Here is a 7,827-nt window from a genome sequence, read left to right on the forward strand (position 1 = left end):
GACTAACAAGAACAACATCCATGATCTGGTGGTGAGTAAAAGATTGTAAAGAGTAATGTGGGGGAGGGATAGAGTGTTTGCCTGGCATGCAAGAAGCCCTGGGCTTGAGCCCCAGCATGGCATAAACTGGGCATAGTAGTGTGCTGGTGCATGCTGGAATTCCAGTAATTATAAGGTGAAAGTAGGAGCATCCGAAATTTACAGCAATGCTCAGGTCTGTAGTGAATTCTAAGAGGCCATGTCAACAACAACAACAACAAAATATGCACACACGCATGCACACGCACACCCCAAACAACAACAAAAGCCACACCCCTCTGTTATTATCTCTAAAGAAGCAGTAGGAGGGTGAGCTGGAGGTTCTGCCCCTACTGTGCACAGCAGTCTGGGGACTTCTGTCTGCAGCTTCCGCTCAGGTGAAACTGGGATTCTGACTTCACAGTTGGAAAGAAGTGCAGAGTGAACGGCTGGGAAGCAAGTTGGAGTTTATTTTTTTTTTTATTAGTTATTTTCTTTATTTACATTTCAAATGTTATCCACTTTCCTAGTTTTCCCTCCTAAAACCCCTTACCCCCTTCCCCACCCCCTGCTCCCCAACCCACCCACTTCCATTCCTGGCCCTGGCATTCCCCTATACTGGGGCATAGAACCTTCACAGGACCAAGGGCCTCTCCTCCCATTGATGACCGACTAGGCCATCCTCTGCTACATATATAGCTAGAGCCACAAGTTCCACCATGTGTTTTCTTTGATTGGTGGTATAGCTCCAAGGAGCTCTGAGGGTACTGGTTAGTTCATATTGATGTTCCTCCTATAAAGCTTCAGATCCCTTCAGCTCCCTGGATCTCCAGCTCCTTCATTTGGGACCTTGTGCTCTGTCCAGTGGATGACTGTGAGCATCCACTTCTGTATTTGCCAGGTACTGGCAGAGTCTCACAGGAGACAGCTATATCAGGCTCCTGTCAGCAGTCTCTTGTTGGCAACTGCCTAGTGTCTGGGTTTCGTGGTTGTTTATGGGATGGAAATGGTACTGGTACAACTGGCAGTTATCATGTAGAAGAATGAGAATTGATCCATTCCTATCTCCTTATACAAAAAGCTCAAGTCTAAGTGGATCAAAGAACTCCACATAAAACCAGAGACACTGAAACTTATAGAGGAGAAAGTGGGGAAAAGCCTCGAAAATATGGGCACAGGGGAGAAATTCCTGAACAGAACAGCAATGGCTTGTGTTGTAAGAATGAGAATCGACAAATGGGACCTCATAAAATTGCAAAGCTTCTATAAGGCAAAAGACACTGTCGATAAGACAAAAAGGCCGCCAACAGATTGGGAAAGGATCTTTACCTATCCTAAATCCGATAGGGGAATAATACCCAAGTTGGAGTTTATTAAGAAAGAGTTTTAGCATAGATTTCAGTACAGGAATTAATAAGCGGAGATTAGGGAATGGGGATAGAACACATTTAATCAAGGCTGAGGGCATTTCAAGAGAAGGCATATGTACAATTTCGGTGGCTTCTCAAGTGACTTTGTTCAAATGACTCTAAGGAACTTTTCCTATCCTTTTCTTTCCCTCTTCCTCCTCCTCTTCTTCTTTCTTCTTTTGGTAAATGAAAAAAAAAAAAAGGNGTTTTTTGAGAGGCACTGGGTAGATGGGTAGGATTATACCTGATAACTTGAAATCACAGGCCACAAGAGTTGCATAAGAGAGACAAGACTCATTTTACTATAAAGGAAACTTATAGATTGTTTATGAGGTTCTCGGAAAATTACAGGTTTATGTCTGGCAAAGGAGAGGGCCATACTGTAAAACCTTAAGTGTGCCTTAAGATGGTCCATTGTTATTCTTATTTAATCTATGTCTTAGTCAGGTTTGTGATCTTGTGATGCAAACATCACAACCAAGAAGCAAGTTGGGAAGGAAAGGGTTTATTCAGCTTACATTTCCACATTGCTGTTCATCACCAAAGGAAGTCAGGACTGGAACTCAAGCAGGTCAGGAAGCAGGAGCTGATGCAGAGGCCATGGAGGGATGTTTCTTACTGGCTTGCTTCCCCTGGTTTGCTCAGCTTGCTCTCTTATAGAACCCAAGACTGCCAGCCCAAAGATGGTCCCACCCACAATGGGCTAGGCCCTCCCCCTCTTGATCACTAATTGAGAAGATGCCTTACAGCTGGATCTCATGGAGGCATTTCCTCAAGGAAGGCTCCTCTCTCTGTGATAACTCCAGCTTGTGTTAAATTGACACACAAAACCAGCCCATACAATCTATATCTATATAAGAATATTTCTATGTGGGCAAATTTGGTTAACTGTGCTGGATCTTAGCTGACAAAAGGTTCCTGGCAGCTCACATCTACCCCACTTCAAGATGACCTGGGAGGCTTTGAATGCAGAGCAAGGAGGAGCCCCTCGCTTTTTAAACAACAGACATGTAAAACTTAAGAATTATATGTACTTGTAGGTGATGTGATGTTTTAATATATGCACACACTGTGCCTACTTTAAAGCACAACATATCTGTGTTCAATTTCTCTGTCTCATCAGACATTTATCATCTTTAGAGTAAAAGCACTCCCAATCCTTTCGTGTTGAAATGCTCCACATAGTATCATAATCTGAGGTTGTTACCAGGGATGATGTAGGTTTATAAGCCCCACAGCCTCTTGAGTTAGACAAACTGATAAAGGAAAATCAATTCATTTGCAGATTGGCCACAGCGAGAAGGGAAAGGTTCCTAGTTTCCTCTCCGTTCTTTCAACAACAGTGCTAACAATTTCAAAGAAAAGATGAAGCAAAAGCCAGGGATCCTGTCCGTGCTCATTGTGGTTATGCGAGAGCAGTGCGAGGCTTCTGCTGGAGTCAGGATGCTCCTCTGGCTGCCGCCCCAGCCTTTCTGGTCTCCCGGCATGGAATTCCTGGGGGTTGTTTTGATTCAATAATCGGATAACTGATAATAGAATACCTCCCCTCCTTCCCATTCCGTCACAGATTCATCCTATGCTGTAATAGCACAGAGCAGCATCTGGCTCACATCTAACCTAATGTGTCCCTGCTGCTGAGCCCTACCGGAAGCTTTTAAACCCAAAAGTCATCATCATGTGCATGGAGCACCTTGGAGAGAGTCCCAGGGGCAGCCTTCACCCAGCTGTCTGTCCCTCTGGATCAGTGACACATTAGAGGGTCGAGTCCCAGCCTCATTGGAAGCAGGTATGACAACCATCTGTGACAAACCGGTCATGGTACCTGCACTGAATCACACAAACTCTCAGGCATTGGAAAGGGTACTCTTTAGGGGTTCTGGGCTATGGACATGAGTATAGGTTACGTAATCTGATTTTTATACCTAGTCAGAGGCTGTTTTCTGTACCTCTAGAGAAGGAAGCTAAGGCTCATTCATGGGCAGTCATAATCCAGAAGCCAACAGGTCAGTCTGCATAAGGAGAGAAATCCAGCTGGGGAGATGGCTCAGTGGGTAAAGTATTATCCTGCAAATATGAAGACCTGAATTTGGATCCCTCATATCCATGTAAAAAAGCGTGGTATGGCATCCCATGTCTGTCTGCCAGCTTTGGGAAGGAACAGAGACAAGCAGATCTATGGGCTTTGCTGGCCAGTGAGTCTTGCCAAACTGGTAAGTGCTACTATGTTCAGTGAGAAATCCCATTTCAAAAAACAGTACTGTAGCGAGCTGTAGAAGACAACAGCCACATGGACTTCTGACCCTCTACACCCATACACTCACATGGGGTGCACACACAAACATGTTCATGACCATAAACCACAAACACACACACACATACACCACCACCACCACCACCACCATCACCAAAAACATATATCTTGGCTTCCAAATCCTATCCCACGCCCACATTACTCACTCATCCTGATCTTTTATATGATTTTGCAGATTTGTTTCCTTCTTCTGTTGATTAGTTTTCTGTCAAGGACACAAGCTAGACACCTGGGCAGACGAAACTTCCCCTGAGAAAAGGCTTCTATCAGACTGGCCTGTAGACAAGCCTGTGGGGGACGTTTTCTTGATTAATGATGAATATGGGAGGGGTTGGGAGGGCCCAGTCCATGGTGGACAGTGCCACCTCTGGGCAGGTGGTCCTGGTTTGCATCAAGGAACAGCTGAACCAGCCATGAGCCAGTAAGCAGCATTCACCCGTGATCTCTGCTTCAGTTTCTGCCTTGAGTTCCTGGTCAGACATCTCCCGGGAATGGATTATGACCCAGGATGCACAAGCCAAGTTAACCCATTCCTCCCCGAGTTGTATTAGCTCTTTCTCACAGCAATAGAAAGAAAACTAGAACCCACTGTGCAAGAACAGTGTGGCACACACCAATGGGGGTCTTTATTACATCATACCATCAGGTCAAACCCATCTCCTCTCATTTCCTCTGATTGTCCTTGCTAATCTCAGGCAGAACTGTCTCACTCAGAAATCTCTGTATGCAGGTTTTGTCCACACCTGCGCAGTCTCACCCTTCTGAACACTTTAGGTCTAAATGCTCTTCACTAACCTGTAGTCTTGTTTTCCCCCAAACAGAGTATTAGGACAGTTGACATAGTCACCAGTGTGTCTGTCACCGCCTCCTGAATCAACGCCTTGAAGCTTCTGGCCACTCCCCTCAACTCTTCACAGCCTTGTGTATGCAACTGCTAAGTTCTGAACTGAACAGCCAGCTGGGTAGGGTCTCCAGAGAGTTCTGGAACAATCATTACCACACTGAAAACACTCACTAATTCAAAGTATAGTGGAGTGGCAACAAAGTCTTGTCAAAGTGACTGAAACTTGTGGGTCTGCTTGGATAGGGAGTGGGTAGAGCAGGACATAGATACAAACTTTGGTGAAACCTGATACTGACAAGCCTTAAGCCCCCTGGTCAGGTTGCCAAAGGTACAGGGAGAACAAAGCCTTGCAGGAGCTGCTGGGTGTTTCTGCTGGGTGTAGCCAGGGTGGAATAAGTTGGTAGATTTATTCAGTTTTGTTTAACTTTTAATGATTGTACTCCATAGGCACTGCGGAAAAAGGGATGCTATATAAAAAGAAACACTTTTATTATGGCTGAGATGACAGATAATAGGATTATTTTCTCCCGTGTACTCCAGAAAGTTTACCATGACTTTGTGACATTGTGATCAACAGACACGCAATTCATAGCTATGCCTTGCCACTAATTTGTTTCTAAATATAATTCTAGTTCTCTTCATGGCTTGCCCATGGTATTCCCTTGCTGTGACCCCCGTTTGGCAATTCCTGGGTTCTGTGCATAGAGAGAGTGTCAGTGCTTTCTGAGAAGGGGGTAATGCTCTACCTTCCAGAATGGCTTCAAGCTCTTAGGCTCAAGAGATCCCCCTGCCTCATTCATCAATTTACCAGCCTCCAGATGAGGCCCTACTGTGCACCCTACATTGTTCTCCATTCCCTAAAGTCAGTTGGAAAAAAGAAATATCTAATTTCAGGTCTTGCTGAAGCTTCCAGAGTAGAGGAGAAAACGGGCAGAATAAACCAATAAATACTTGACCAATCAGGACGTAAGAAGGACTGGGAGGGATAAACGAAGCCGGGGAAGGAGAGGGGGGCGCATGTTAAGAGCCGTGTGCTCATGGGCAGGGAAGAAAACATGCCATGTACTAAGCTGTTTGGAACTAGTCTTAGTGCCTCTAAGTTTCCTACATGCTGTTGCTATTGTTGTTGTTTTGAGACAATGTCTCATCCTAAAGACCAGGCTAGTTCATAGCCCAGTCTGGCTTTAAACTCGAGGTCTGAATCCTCAGCCTTAGATAGTGGGGTTACAGGTGTGACACCAGGCTAGTTATTAGATTTTAAAAGACATATCGGTGGATGTGTTAACATGGAAGGGGGAAACTTTCGTGGGTCACCAGTCCTAGACAAGAACCTAGAAAGAACTACAGGGAACTGAAGACCAAGAACTCCCTGCTGCTGAAAGAAAGAAAATGAGTCTTTCCCAGGGACGAGATCCCTTATTGATTTTCCATTGTAGAGTGGTTAACCCTGAAACCACATACAACAAAAAATATATTCAGCAGGATTTGTGTGTGTGTGTGTGTGTGTGTGTGTGTGATGTTACCATCAGGACTAAATTCTGGCCAGCAGCTGCATTTATCTTGGAGGAGAGAGTAAAGTAGCTACAGCTTCTACGCACTGCTCTCAAGGTGGAGAGGGAGAGGAACGTGGGACAGTCTAAAAGTGTGGGGGTAAATGTCCCTCTCAAGCCACTGAGGTAAAAGTTTAATGTGCTGATCCCATCATGAATCACACGGATTAGTGCTGACCTCAGCACTAAACCAGCATTTACAGTCTAAGAGGCCAAAAAGATAGCCTACTTGAGAATAGCGTCTCTCCAGAACTGGGGGTCAGGAAAAAAAAGGCTAGTAACTGACAAATGTGTTTAGCAATCAGCTCTTTTCGTCATCCATCCTTTGTAACAAACCTAGCTAAGACGTCTTCTATCGCTTGTTGGTCTGCCAAACAAAAGCAAATTTTCTTATAGGTTTAAATGGGCAAAGCATGAAAGTTATGTGGAATTGTTTCATGGTCTCCCAAGACCATAGTGCCAGGGCATTGTGATGGGAAATGCTTGTTTTTAATTTCACAGCTTTGAGTTTTACCCTGGATATGAGTTAGAAAGGAATCTATCCATCCTGTTTCTGTTCTCCGTCATTCGCTGATAATTAAGTTGTAGTGAATTAAGCGAAGAATAATTGTCAGTCCTACTTAATTAGCCTGCAGTTTTATAGATACACAGACATGAAAGAAGAAGGGGAATGTGTCCTTGGATAGGCCAAGATCTGTGTTCTGTGGATCCCAAGAGCACTCTTGGATATGTCTTTGTATTTAATGCTTATGAGAGAATCAAGGGACATGCAAATAATTATGCAGAATTATGCAATTTCCATCCTTTCTTTCTGTTTTTTGTTCTATTTTGTTTTTGGAGGAGGTGGGCAGGGAAATGTCTTTTTCACTGTGATATCTAGTCCCAAATTCCTGCAAGAGGACTCTGTGTAGGACTGGCTTTTCAAGTTGACTGCCAGAATAAGGACTAGCCTAAGTTCTGCTCAGCCTTCAGCCCGTATTTTCTTTCCTGAAAATACGTAGGAGTGGCTGTAGCCGCCAGACTCATCAGGGAACGACCCTGGGTACAGTCCTTGGTGGCTGGTCATTCCCGCCCCTGTGCAGTTGGCCTGTGGCCTCAACCACCCACACTCAAAAAGAATCGCTAATAGTTCCCACCTGACTGTATGAATCAGTCCTGCTTCTCTATCTGGGAGTTGGTTACCATTTTCTGCTTCTGAGGAAAGTCTGGGGGAAGGTGAGGTACCAGACAAGAGAAATGGGTTATAAAAGGTTATAAAAGGCTCCGAGAAGATGGGCTCAGGCTTGGAAGTCTTCACAAAGATGAATCCTGTTTCAAGGCTTGTTTGTGATGAACCATTGCATTTACCTCAGAGGTCAGAGAAGTGCAGACTCCCCGAAACAGAAGATGTGCTAAAGGACACAAAAGTCCAAGCCCTTGCTTGGGAAGAGGGAAGACAGTAAGTCCAGGTCTTGCCTTGAATCTTGCAAGAATGTGGCTGCCAAGTAGGGGGAATCCCTTTCCTCTGCATTGTAAGGGTGGGAGCAGAGTTAGATTAATGAGGCAAAGGCGTGTGTGTGTGTGTGTGTGTGTGTGTGTGTGTGTGTGAGAGAGAGAGAGAGAGAGAGAGAGAGAGAGAGAGAGAGAGAGAGAGTCAGGGTAGCCACAGCAAGCCTTCAGACTTTTGCTTACTTTTGGGTTCTTTCCTTCATCCAC

At 44.9% G+C, this 7,827-nt stretch overlaps 1 long non-coding RNA gene across 2 annotated transcripts in view; it reads left to right on the forward strand.

Moving 5' to 3' along the window:
• The first annotated feature begins 3,031 nt into the window (after positions 1-3,031).
• Positions 3,032-7,827, forward strand: part of LOC110286112 — a 16,131-nt gene continuing 11,335 nt past the window's right edge. Inside the window, exon 1 of one of the 2 annotated variants that reach the window (XR_002377115.1) lies at positions 3,032-3,213. This is a non-coding gene — a long non-coding RNA (uncharacterized LOC110286112). Of the gene's footprint in view, positions 3,214-4,643; positions 4,701-7,827 lie in introns of those variants that run through there. The other variant, XR_002377116.1, reaches the window with a different exon arrangement.

The sequence above is a fragment of the Mus caroli genome, chromosome 19 (assembly GCF_900094665.2).
Source record: "Mus caroli chromosome 19, CAROLI_EIJ_v1.1, whole genome shotgun sequence".
NCBI lineage: Eukaryota > Metazoa > Chordata > Mammalia > Rodentia > Muridae > Mus > Mus caroli.